This window comes from Pollicipes pollicipes, unplaced genomic scaffold (assembly GCF_011947565.3).
Source record: "Pollicipes pollicipes isolate AB1234 unplaced genomic scaffold, Ppol_2.1 Scaffold_2555;HRSCAF=2994_pilon_pilon_pilon, whole genome shotgun sequence".
Classification (NCBI taxonomy): Eukaryota; Metazoa; Arthropoda; class Thecostraca; order Pollicipedomorpha; family Pollicipedidae; genus Pollicipes; species Pollicipes pollicipes.
Genome location: NW_023596136.1, coordinates 13,751,077 through 13,764,891, shown reverse-complemented (window position 1 = coordinate 13,764,891; position 13,815 = coordinate 13,751,077). Strand labels below are relative to the sequence as shown.

Genomic DNA, 13,815 nt, shown 5'->3' with positions numbered 1-13,815 from the left:
TTGGCGCCAATGTTAACTAAAAAAATCAACATAATTTCAAATGTTTTTGGTCAAGCTGCCCTCAAGAATTCAAATAAAGCCACTAACTTTGTAAAAAAAAACCAGTGACCTTTCGCTTATAAGTGGTTTTGAGGTCACCAGTGACCTTTCGCTTATAAGTGGTTTTGAGGTCAAGCCTCATCTCGTGAGGTCCGAGCGCACTTCGAGTCCCAGTCTAGGGTTTGATATTGTTTGACCTCATTTGACTTGAAGATCACAGCCTAGAAACGTGAAGTGGGTTCACATAAAACCTTTTAAAAACTAACTCAACTTACAAAAACAATTAAAGATAAGCTTGATTTGAATTTGGTACGGATAGGTTTATCAGTATTTGAGATATCAGGGCAAAATTGCACCTTTTCTACCCAGCTAGTCGCAGCCAACTGGCCAGCCAAGCGAATTAAAACTTAGCCTATAAACAGTGTATTTGCGCGGACCCGTAAAAGAAATGGGGCCTCTGGACCACTTCACCGTGTTTAAGTTATGCATGCGATCCTAATCTGGGGCAGGAATAGCGGCGCAGTTATGCAGTGCTCCACATGCGATACGCTGCTGGAGGGTGCGGCGCTCGTGGCAGTCGTCGGTGCCGTCGTTTTGCCTGATTACCGAATACAAGGTTTGCTGGTAACTGTTCAACTGCGATCCCTCTGGTCCACGTGGCCATGCTGGATTTTTTTACTGACTGACGGTGACGGTTCTGAGAGCTGTGAAACCCGGCGATTCAAAACTTAGTTGATCAACAGTGCATTTGTGTAGACACGCAGAAAGTAACTGGGTCACTGCACCGTGTTTAAGTTATGCATGCGATTCTTATCTGAGAGCAAGAACAGCGGCGCAGAGTTATACGATGCTCCACATGCAATACGATGCTGAAGGGTGCGACGCTCGTGGCAGTCGTTGGTGCCCTCGTTTTGCCTGATTACCGAATACGATGCTTGCTGGTAACTGTCTGTGTCCTGTATCCGTGTGGCCATGTTGGACTTTTGACCGACTGAGGGCGACAGGTCCACGGCGTAACTTGCCAAATCTGACCTTCTTGTCACTCGAGACCGTGCCGAAGCACTGCATGACATATACAACTTCCCAGATGTCAGCTGAGAAGATCGTAGTGAAGGTTATCCAGTGAACTGCGTGATCCGGCTGAGTGCCGTGATCAGGAAACACTTAGCGAGTGCCCCTTTGCATGTTCTATGAGCATATAACCATTCATGCCAAGCGTTGTGCATAACATTTGCTCCATCTTTGAGGCGTGGATAAATGGTGCAGTAAGAGTGACATACGGAACAGAGGCGGAGCAGTGACATGAAATGACATGACCGAAATGGGCAAAATCCCACAGTACCCTGTAGTTGACCTGTAGTCAGGCTGCTGCGCTGTGCGTTCTTCGTGTACGGAGTTCCGAAGTGGCCTTTAGACTCCATGGAGAGCTTCCGCTCTTGGTGAGTTTGCCTGGAGTCAACATCGTTGCATGAATTACCGTCGCTAACTGTACTGCTACATGTGGGTTACTGTAAGTTGTAAGAAACCACTTGAAATTATCATCACCATGTAGATTTGCTTCGAATCGTGATGTACAGGGGCGCAATGGCATCTCCCGTCAGAACTCGCGCGCAGTTTTTTACCCCGACACCGCCCATGTAATTCTGAAACCTGGTGGTCGGAAAAATTATTTTGGTCTTAAATCCCATAGATACTACCAAGGGCAGCGACATCGAGGGCGCGACAGACGTAATTCGGTAACAAGACCAGCGGATAGTCGAGTGAATAGTGCCCAACGGAAACAATTGTGTAAAAGAAACGTTTCACATGTAAATGTATTTAAGTAAGGAGCATCGATATTAGCTCACGTACACCTATTGGTATACTTTGAAGCGGAAAGGCTGCTTTAGGCAACACAAGTTCTCTGTTTAGTAAATAGGCCCCACATCACGTCATTGTTTGACTTCGTAATCGTGCCATGCACGACGGTCGTTATATTTGGAAGTCGTGCTCACGAACGCCAGATATGAGTGGCTCCACATTTACATTTCCTAACCTTGATTACCGCATGGCTAATGGAATGACAGGATTCGAATGGCATTATGGCGTCAAGGATGCCTGGGCTACCTTAAAACAGTTTCCTCGAAAAAGTCCGCACATTTTCACGTGCGTGTAGCCCAGAAAGTAAATGGATTTAGGCCTTGAGCAGTGTTAACTGTGTTAACAAGTGTTAACTGTGTTAAGTGTTAACAGCACCGTTAACTGCACCGAACGATCTCCAAGACGGCTGTCTCTGTTGAAAACCCGGTAAAAATGTAGAATACTCTTTTTAATGGGCCAAGACAAACCAACATCAATAACTCTTCGATGTGCTAGGAACTGTGCCCAATAACATTTGTGCGGTCTGCCAGTCTGTTTGCAGTGCGTAGGTACTGCCAGTGGGGCCGAAATTCTCTGGTAAAAATCAGCCTCTCGTCGTCAAAGCTGAGCTGCGCCCCTGATGGTACGCCAAAAAGCTTTTGTTCTCTGAAATCTTTCACCACAGCAAATCATTATAAGCGAGAGAAAGAGATGTCACCGTTGACGATATTTCGCTTTAGAGGTAGGAGCTTTAGAGGTAGGAGCGTAGTTTCGCAAAAACAGTTGCTGGAGGGGCAGCTAAACAGTTAAAAATGATCAAAGATACCCTTAATTGCGTCAGCGAACTGGTTTCTCCCGGGATTCCACCCATCCTCTTAAAGTTTGGAGAGGGGGACTGAAACCTCCTCAAATGTAAAGGACACCCCATCCGTGCTTCAGAGGCCGCCCATCAATTATGTTACGCAATTATTTCGCCATACCTTAAAGCTTTCTTCCTCTGGTTTTACACCGGTTACACCAGGCACAAATCTCCCAGCGGTTACGTTGTGCTAAGCAAATGTCCAAAAAAGGTAACATCCGTTTAGTCCTCAACCGAGATGGAGGTGCGCAGAAAAGACGGACATGCTTCTTGTGATGAGAGGAGTCCAACGGCACCCGGCCCAGAAAAGACGGACATGCTTCTTGTGATGAGAGGAGTCCAACGGCACCTGGCCCAGAAAAGACGGACATCCTCCTGGTGATGAGTGGAGTCCAACGGCACACGGCGTTCAGCTTTCAAAACATTCAAAAAGGCTTTGGTTTGATTCGCTGCGATCGCACATAAATCAATGGAGACAAGCCCATTGGGCTGTGGTAAGCTGACGAGCCAACTGTGCTTAGCTATCGATTGGGCTGTGGCAAGGTATTGATTGGGCTGTGGTGAGCTATCGAGCGGGCTGTGCTAAGCTATCGATTGGGCTGGGGTAAGGTACTGATTGGGCTGTGGTGAGCTATCGAGCGGGCTGTGCTAAGCTATCGATTGGACTGTGGTAAGGTATCGATTGGGCTGTGGTAAGGTATTGATTGGGCTGTGGTGAGCTATCGAGCGGGCTGTGCTAAGTTATCGATTGGGCTGTGGTAAGGTATTGATTGGGCTGTGGTGAGCTATCGAGCGGGCTGTGCTAAGCTATCGATTGGGCTGTGGTAAGGTATCGATTGGGCTGTGGTGAGCTATCGAGTGAGTTGTGGTAAGTATCGAGTGGGCTTTGGTAGGCTCTCAGTCGGACGCATGGGAGGTGTTAGACAGGGAACGAACTGAACCTGTGCTGTCCAGAACCGGCACGGCACTGATACAAAAGTTCGCATTGAGATGCCTTTGACAGTAACGCAGAATTTGCGGACCCAAGAGCGCGAGTTTCCACCAGCGTGCTGGTTCGGAGCGCGACTTTGATGTCCGGAGCCGTCAAGGTTCACTGGGAGTATGTACCTGAGTTTTTCTCAAACTGTGTAGAGCCCTGTTCCTTCCAGCGTCGTCTGCCTGCTTAGGTCGGTTTACGGCCGTGCTGGGTGACTAATGGTTTACTCAGATAACATCACTGACTTGAAGCTGCTCTTCATGAGCCTGTTGGCCCTGCTTGAAAGACACAGCGGCCAAGGGTGGCGTGAAATGGACGTCGCACGGACAAAGCTTTCCTTTGGCTGCTTTCCATTTATCGTGCCTGGATTGTGTCAAAATTCATGGACAAATTACATTTGGATGAATCAAAAGCAATTCGATTTTTCATACCATAATCGCTGAGTTCATAAATTTATGAGTCATGTTAATTCGTATTATGTTTATATTGGTATCAACATTGATATATACCCATATGCATAACGAAAATAAATAAAGTCAATGATATTCATGGGGCTTTACAAACAAATGTTTGAAATTATCTTCAATCATAAATCAGATGTCAGATTAGTGACACATGTAATGTGTAGTGTTGGCATCATGTTCAGTCCCACCTGCACTCCCCTGGTTTCGTTCCGGCGTAGCTCAACTGATCTCGTGAGAGCCCTTTCTGTTACGGCATGGGACAGAAACAGTTGAGTTTGTTTCATCTGATCACATCCTTTTTCAATTGTGCGACGGGAACAGATCCAATGCACCGAAATGGCCGTCTTTGTCAGAAGTTTAAGGCGTGGGACTAACAATCTTCGCCCCTTGTCTCAGTTTACTTGTCGCCACAAGGCTCAGAATCGTGGCCACTAGACAAACACATAGTACGCACTTTTTGCCCCCGCCTGGTAAGCCCACCTGATGATCCCGTTCTTGAAACCAGAACCGCTCAGAAATATCACTGGCAAACTCATGGCTTTCTGATCGTGGTTGGCCGCGGCGGTTGCCGGCACCTTCGCGAAGCGCCCTCCTAAACATTTTTATTTTTATTTTAGATAAACTGTGCATTTGAAAAGGCTGAGTGCCACACGGCTGACGCGTGAAGAATGTGTATAGTTAACTATATCCTATAAGGCGAAACCACAACGAGCAGCACTGATGGTTTATTCAACGAACAAGCATATAACGGCTTCACACAATGTACTCAAAACATAATATGCATGCGGTTTTTATTAAGCTGGAGGCCCTGACATAATTGCAGGCATTATAGAGGCCAAGAGTTCGCCGCAAATTTTAGCTTGTTTTTTATGTTAAGCATATATTCATTGGCATGCAATTGATCATATGGGTTTTTATAATGCAACTTACGCCCAGTTTAGTTAAGTCTTGCCTAAAATGCCTAATGTCTTTCCGGGGTCATAAAATGCTTGACAAAGGCAAATAGCAGTGTCGATCGAAAACGCCCGCGAGCCTGTGTTATTTCAAGTATTACCTGAAATGTCCCAGCAGATAGCACAATAAATGGTAGCTTTGCGAAGGTGATGTGAAACACCTGCGCTAGATAGAAGGCTGGTTTTACCTGACGTGCTGGGCTACGCCAAATGCTTGAGTTATCCATCATGAAGTTCACTAGCCTATGCTGACGGAACTGTAAGCAGAAGCAACAAAATCAATGCTATATAAAAATAGACAGAACGGAGCCTTTGATACTAGGGTTGCGTAGTTCGCGACAAAATATCCAGTTCTCCGTACATGGTAGAATAATATGCCGCCTTTTACCACATGCAGCAGATTTGTCCAGTGCGATTTGATGGCTGGTGAACGGGGTAATTAGGTGCACATGTTTAGGGTAGCATATAGATAACTGCAAACGAAATCTGAGACAGTGCGTGGGTCAGCTCACGATGCTGCCAGCCCTTTTGAAAAGCGGGCTTTCGTTCATCCATAACAAGTGGCTTCCGTTCGTCTGTACACTGTTATAGGGATGACAAGCATTGAAGGAAGTGTGCAGAAGGGTGTGGATAAAACTCCCAAAAGCCGCGTTTCTCACTCATATTTATTACCAGTCGAAAATTAGGGCAGAACAGAGTGCAATACAGAATGAGGAAAGATCAGTGTTTGTGTTCCAGACTTCATTCCGGCTCATCCTTCCGAACAGCTTGGTGCGGATGTTGCACCCTCCAATTCACATGTGATCGCTTTACCAGAAGAGCCCAGTGGTGTCTTCCGCCGTCGCTAGTCCGGCCTGGTGTCGGTGACCGTCACCGTCGCTAACCAAGCGTGGTGCCGGTGACAGGTGCCGTTGCTAGCCCAGCCTGGTGCCGGTGCTATAGACGCCGCTAGCCCAGTCTGATGCCGGTGCTGATGCCATTGCTAGCCCAGGCTGGTGCTGGTGACTGGTGCCGTTGCTGGCCCAGCCTGGTGCCGGTGCTGTAGACGCCGCTAGCCCAGCCTGATGCCGGTGCTGATGCCATTGCTAGCCCAGCCTGGTGCCGGTGCTAAAGACGCCGCTAGCCCAGTCTGATGCCGGTGCTGATGCCATTGCTAGCCCAGCCTGGTGCTGGTGCCGTAGACGCCGCTATGCCACCCTGGTGCCGGTGATTGCTGCCGTCTCTAGTCCAGCCTGGCGTCGGTGATTGCTGCCGTCTCTAGCCGAGCCTGGTGCCGGTGCTGTAGCCGGTGCGGCCAGCTTTCCAACCGGCCGTGCTCCAGCCGTCGTCGGCCGCCACCAGGCGAACCTGGGCCTTGTCCCCGTGCTCGCAGCCGATGCCGACGTAGCTGATCTGTGGCATGCTCGCCGCCGCCTCCAGCTGCACGTGCAGGGCTTGCGCGGCGCTGGTCACGCGCACCGTGCTGTTGCTCCACTCGACTGTGAAGGCGCGCATCTCCGCGCTACTGAGCATGTCAGGACGCGGCCTCGAAGGCGTCCTGCGGGAGTTCTCCGCCGCTGGCCATCCCGACCGAGATGCCTTTCGGAGGGAAGAAGAAGATGGATCTGTCGAAGGTATGGATGAGGACGCGCATTGCCTTGCCGTCTTGGAAGAGGTACTCTTGGCGGAATTCCACCCAGACGTCCTGGACTGCCGACACCTCGAATGACATGCGGAAAGATGGCGTTGGCGTGACCTGTAGGAAGGCGCCCTCCGTGCCCACGGTGAAGACCGGGTCAGCGCTGGTGCCCTGCTCCTCCTGGAGCCAGCTGTCAACGAGGCCGGCCTCCAGCCGCCAGAACGCCAGTACCCCGGGCGCTGAGCTGAGCTTGGCCGAGCGCAGCGAGTTGGCGTGGACTGACCCCAGAGAGAACAGCGGGACGCTCTCGTCCTCGCCAGTGAGGTCGCAGCCGCCCTCCTCCCTGCATATGAGAGAAATGCGCTGGTATTCTTCCGTTGAGAGCACGTTTGGAACCGTCGCACTGTCTGAGCCGAGGATGCCAGCATCGAGGGTGATGCCGTTGTTGTCGTTGGTACCAAGGGTCACGGTCACGACAACTTGTATCCCGAACGCGGCAACGCCAACCATGGTAATGCTGACCTCGCCGAGCTGACTGACCTTGACCTCGCACCGAAAGACGAGGTGGTCGGAGGCGACCGTCTTGAAGACGGACAGACGGCCGTCGGTCGTGACCTCCTCCCAGCGGGGCAGCGCGAGCAGCGAGTTGACCGGCCAGTACTCCGGGGCCAGGTCGCAGGCGGCGCCGTCGCAGATGTACGCCACCTCCGGGAAGCTGCCGACGGGCGGGCAGTCGACCGTGCAATAGCAGGAGGGCGAGCAGAGGCCTGCACTCGCGCACTCGACGCCGCCGTCCCGCGCCAGCGCCGCCAGCGAGTGGTACAGGTCGTAGTACCGCGCGCCCGGCTCAGCCACCAAGGAGAGAAGGTTGCGATCGCTGCAGACGCCGCCTGCGTGCAGCCGGCAGCGGACAGGGTCGGCAAGGAGGGTCACCGCCCCGCAGCCCGCTGGCCATGTGCTGCAGAGCGCGACGCATTGCGAGGCGGAGGCGACCGGCCGCTCGGCCAGCGGCGGTGCGCCGGCCAGTGTCACGTTGCGGCGCCAGCGACCAGCAGCCAACCGCAGGCCGCAGCCGCGCCCAGCCAGCAGCAGGACCAGCAGCGGCGGCAGCAGGCGCAGCGGGCGCACCATCATTCCTGGCCGCCGACGGAGCCCGACTGAGGGTGGCCTTCGGGGTCAGGGTGTCCACCCAACGGTCGCCAGTGGCCACGTGTTTTCTTTTTTTGTCTTAGATCGCAACCCTGCGTCAGCGATCGTATCATGACTTATGCAGGAATCCGGAGGGAAGCATTATCATTATTAAGTCACAAATCCGCATTCATGGTATTGCGAGTTGTCAGTACTCAAGCACTCGACCGAATGAACAGCGCAGCCTTCCTAAATCGTATGAAAACAGAATATATTGTATGCCCTCCCTATGTGCTCACACAAGGAATCCATTAAATGCAATTGGAACGACCAGTTTTGTTTTTCCAGCAGCATGTTCTGGGCCGTGCTGATTGGAGGCCCCCTGGGTTAATGAGAACCACCCCGTCTGTCAGGTATTACCAGCACCAAACAGTCGGTCCCATGGTTCAAGAGCTCATTTCCCAAACAGGGACCAGGTCAGGTCGCTATGGTTTATATTGGTCGAGGTCCCTGAGTCAATAAGGATCAGGAATGGTTCACATCTTGTTGGTCAGGGGCCAAGGAGTGCCTAACACGAGTTTTGTATTGGAAAGGGGCCCCGAGTCGGCCAGGAAGTGCTTGGCATTAGTCAGTTTACATATAGACCAGGTCACGCTCTGAACTTGGCGTTTCTAGGCTCGTTAGTTTTTGGGATTTCAGGTGGTCATACCGTCCCCACCACCTCCCCCCCCCCCCCTCAATCCCTACCCGAGCGAAGGGTGCTTAACCAGCCGCCCGGCCGCGTGTTAAAAGAATAAAGAATGTAAGTGATGGAGCCAAGACATGAGAGTAGGTTTGGACTGTAAGTACAGATGAGGTTAGCCTCCGCTGACGCTTATGACACTTTTCTCCTGGTGTTCAGTTGCTCTTTCAGCAGCAGGTCGTCTGCAGCGTTTAAGTCCCACATTTATACGAGTCTGCAGATAAATCGCCAGCTGCAGAGTTAGTACCACTCTGGTGTTCTACGCCACCATCCGCTCCATATTCAAACGCAAGCTTTCGAGATTAAGTGCAAAGGAAAAAGTCTATCGCCCTTCGAAGTGTGGCGATGCCGTCAGCATCACCCACACTTCGACTTTCCGGCACGCTTTATGCGCCGTACGCACCTAGAGCAAACGCCGGAACCCTGCATGCATGCAACCCAACAATAGCTGTCTGTACGCTAGAACCATGCGTGCATGCGGCTCAACAATAGCTGTCTGTACGCCGAAACTCTGCGTGCATGCGACCCAACAATAGCTGTCTGTGCGTCGAACCCTTGAAATGATAATGCCAGTGAGACTTAAAGAAAAATCAATACCAACGCGATGCCTCCTTCGCTGTGGAATAAAGGACGCGATGGCAGACACGATAACAAGAGGAGTGCGTTATTTATGTAGACAATCAAAATTTGGGAGAGGAAAGGCAGTGACTTTTGGTGGCCCATGTAAATGACTTTTGGTAGCCCGTCTTATCACTCCATTAGAATATGCCACTTGCACGAATTTGGGAGAAGGTGGTATACCGATGATAGGCGCTTGTTTACATAAGGTAATTACAAGCCGTATGTTTCAAAAGCCGGCTAGCTTTGGGTCTCGTTTGGCCTGACAATCTAACCATCGAAGTCTGCGTCCATGGAAGGGCTTATGCTGTCTGTGAAGGTCATGAAACTGTAACAAAAAACTAAAATGTTTTGGATGGGCGATGGTTTCAGTCAGCTCGGTTATTTGCTAAAACATTTTTGACGGCCTAATCTTTCCAGTTTAGGCTAAACTATGGATGCTTTGGCCTAAACCAACATTATGTACGTCATGATGTGGATAAATACATAACATGATATCAAGACAAAGCGGTCATCATGGCATGGTGACATAGTACATCATGATGTACTTGAGCCCGTGATTGTGAAAGGTGACTTTGGCCGCTTCTCGGTCGAATGGTGGTGTATCTAATTATCAGGCACTGTTCATGTCGCTCTGTGATTATTACACGCTGCAAGAACACATCCGTGAAGATGGTTTCCAGTCTTTATTTGCGCTGTTTACCGAAAGTTGACATTAACCCTAAACAAAGTTTCACAACGGGGGCTCATGCCCTGGACAGGGACGCGCGTGACCAGTGGCGCACGACCCACAGTATGCTCATTACGTGCGCCCGTCCTCTGCTTCTTCCGGGCTACTTGGTCTGGTGTCGCTGCAACACTGATTGTCCTCATGCGCTGAATCCGCAGCTGATTTCCATCCATTTCTTTAACTATTTCATTGTTGTTGTTGTTACAATGTCTTGTTAGTTTTCTATGTTTATCATATGGGGTAGGCTACAGTGTGACCACATCGCAATGTTGCAGGACAGCCATGCTTGGTCGGCCAGCTTACAAGCGAAAGCTCACAAAATGATCCAGTGCAAGTCTGAAAAATTTCCATCCTTTTTGTTGAAGACTTGATGGGGCTGCAATTAGTCATTGCGAATACATGAGCTAGAACTCATACGATTGGACTGGGCTGGGCCGGCCTCTGGCGGGAAATTTTGTTCCCAGTTTGAATAGCACTGGCAAATAGCACCAGCTCCGGTTACCAGTTTAAATACCACCGGCACCGGTTCCCATTTCAAATAGCACCGGCGCCGCCTGCGGGCGGTATTTGCTATTTATAGATTGATGCCAATAAATGTGCACAAAATCCGTTTTGAATCCCGGTAGCCCTTCCTACCGTTGTGAAAATGCAGTGTAGCACATGTCGATTATTGGTGCTACCTTCCATATGCCGGGATTGATCGCTATCTTCTTTGATGACCCGTAATCTTCGCTCACATTTATTTGAAACAGTTTCTGAGAGTCTGGCTTTGGACTCGTCCTTAACAGAGCACCTGGGAGAGCAGTGTCGCCCGCCCCCCTCCCCCCCCCCCCCTATGCCGTCACTCCACCCTCCCTGCTTGTTATCGCAGTATCCATTTTCGATCACAGGTGACGTTCGCAAGGTCCCGACCCATCACTTATGGAAGCCATGCGGCTGTGACAAGGTCGGCGCGGCCTTGGACAAGTTGGAGGACTTCTCGTCCTGGTATATTTTAGACGCATCCTCTCTAAAAACGTGGCCAATATAGCACGCCGCGTTGGGCGCCTTTTGACACCATCGGTTGGCGAAAACGTCAAGCAACAGCCTGAGGTGTGCGTTAGACCTCGGCTTTATGTAAAATACATAGGGCAAACATTCTAGGGATGGGCAGGGCTGGAAGTCTCTCGTCAATTATTGCCAGATTTTGTCGTTCAGCTGCATATTTCTAGACTGCTTTGAATTTTTGGATGTAAGAGGTTCCCATGCGTCAATTTCCCTTGTCGTTAATTATTGTCTAAGATTACCGCTATTTAGCATCAGCAGCCTCTCCGACACGAAAAAGTGGAGGCATTTGACAAAAACTCTGCCCCTGTCTTGTTCTCAGCATGGCGATCCATAAAGCAAAAAGCAAAGGATCGCTCCACCGACTGGCACTCCATCAGATCAGGGGGCCGCATTAAGAGACGCGTCACCAGCCTACCGATGCCAGTCTTTATCACTCATCAGCTTCAAGCACTGTTTGCTATTCGCACACCACACGTCTGCGATCTCACTCAACATAGGAGGTATTTACGTGCTCAGCGGTGACGAAAATCAGATACGCAAATAGAGCTCAATACCGGGTGCCCAGGTGGGACAAGGTCTTCCCGTGTCCTGGTGCATTACCTTCTGCAGATGTTTGTGCCAGATTGAACGAGGTGGTGACGTCAGAGGGCCGAGATCTAACCACGCATTCAAGGTCCCTGGACTCTAATCTGGTTGGATACGGTTTGGTATGGTCGAAACAGATGGCTAAACCAAATTTGCCATAGATAAATGAAGCCTCGATCCCCCAAAGTCCCAAAGTCCCAAAGGCTGCGGACTGAATAGATTTTCACAGCACGCCATACGACATACAGTGCCAACTAGTTTTGGCGAAACGTAAGCAAGCCACATGAGTCTTAAAAAGACTCAAACAAGAGTTGCCGCCCAGTTGGATGCACGTTGATCCAGTTAGCGGGGCCGGAGAGGGCGTCTGCACCCGAGCACCATGTCCACTGCATTCACCACGCAGCACCGCGTACCTGCCAGTAGTGGTGCTAACTGTAACGATTGGCGCACATCCAACCACGGCGTCACAAGCAGGTCGTAGTTTTCAGCAGGTGGTGTTCTGCTGTTTATTGCGTGTTTTGGTTTATATTGCCCAACGGTATTTGGCCGTTTATTGCCCAGTGGTATTTTGCTCTGAATTGCCCAGCGGTGCTTCGCTGTTGAATGTCCTGACGTAATTGGGCTTGTTTCCGAGGGATCCGAACAAGTTTGTCAAATCTGCGGTCCCACATGGGCTTATCTGATATATCTACTGTCTCGGTCGCGCTGACTTGTCCCCGCATACCAATCTAGTCAGGCTCTAGACGGAAGTCGCGACACTCTGTCATGGACGCCCCGAGACGGAGATTGGATGTGATGGCGACTGGCGCCACCGCCAGCATACCAGAGTCGATGGCGGCGTTGAGACCAAAAACCACGCGCGGAGAAGCTGACTCGGGATTATCCCTGAATCGGGATAATGCATCTGCTCTGCATCTGCTTGACAGAACGCAGACAAGCAAACGTAAAAACCACCGGACATTTCGACAAAAACTCTACCAGATATCCAAACAGGGGTGCTGTACCGGATGGAGCGCCTCATCCCCAGAATAGGCGGGCATCGTCCATCGCACACTGTATGCAGCGGCATTGGGGAACTGAGATGGAGCTCGATGTTAAGCAAATTCACAATTGCGATGTGACGTTCTGCAGAACAGAGCCAACAGATGCAATCACGTGACTGGGAAAACTATGTCGTTGAAACACCGCGCAGCGCACAAACTTCTGGCATAAATTACGCCATCCAAAGGTCAAACGATATATGTTTATTTTTGACCATTTTGCGCGCTAAAAGTTTATGAAAATTTCAACTTCTGGTTCAAATAACTGAATTGAGCTTGAGAAGACGAATGAAGTGACCTTGAGCATCCAAAATGGCCAAGAATGAGCACATAGGGTTTTGCCTTTGCACGGCATATTTATGCAGCTACGCCACACACTTTTTGTCAGCGGGGCAGCACCGCGATGTGATCGGTGCTTCAGTGTGTGCCGCGATGTTCGCTAAGATCGTTGGCCAACGGCCAGCAGAAGCCCAGCTAACCGACAGATGCTGCGACGCTCTGCAGTCCGGCGGGGCTGGGCCCCCACTGACAGGATCGAACAGTCCTGCGGGGCTGAGCCCCCACTGACAGGATCGAGCAGTCCTGCGGGGCTGAGCCCCCACTGACAGGATCGGGCAGTCCTGCGGGGCTGAGCCACACTGACAGGATCGAGCAGTCCTGCGGGGCTGAGCCCCCACTGACAGGATCGAGCAGTCCGGCGGGGCTGAGCCCTCACTGACAGGATCGAGCAGTCCGGTGGGGCTGAGCGCCCACTGACAGGATCGAGCAGTCCTGCGGGGCTGGGCCCGCACTGACAGGATTGCTCGCCGCAGCTCGCCGTGCTTTTTGTCGGCTGTTGGCGCAGCCAGCTCCTGGACGCTTGTTCAATGGTAGCTATGCATCCCATTGAAACTCAGTATGTTCTCATGGGAAATGGAAGGAGCTTGCAAGCCGATGTGGATAAACACCTTAAATGCACGTTTGAAGGGGTCTGGGTTCAATATCCAGCTTAGCAAGAGTTTTCAAATCCTTTGCTGTAAAGATGACCTGAGAGGGATGATAGAGAAGTTCCATTTCTCCTCCCCTATAGTCCCGGGCATTATTTCCAAAGACAAGGCGCAACATTGGCAACATCAGAGATGTTCACGATTTGCTTAGGTCGACAGCCTCGTTTTGGAATCACAGCTTTTGTTTCCGT

At 50.9% G+C, this 13,815-nt stretch overlaps 1 protein-coding gene across 1 annotated transcript in view; it reads right to left on the bottom strand.

Moving 5' to 3' along the window:
- LOC119109373 (ammonium transporter Rh type A) overlaps window positions 1–13,815 on the bottom strand; it is a 34,372-nt gene that overhangs the window by 19,714 nt on the left and 843 nt on the right. The window lies entirely within an intron of this gene.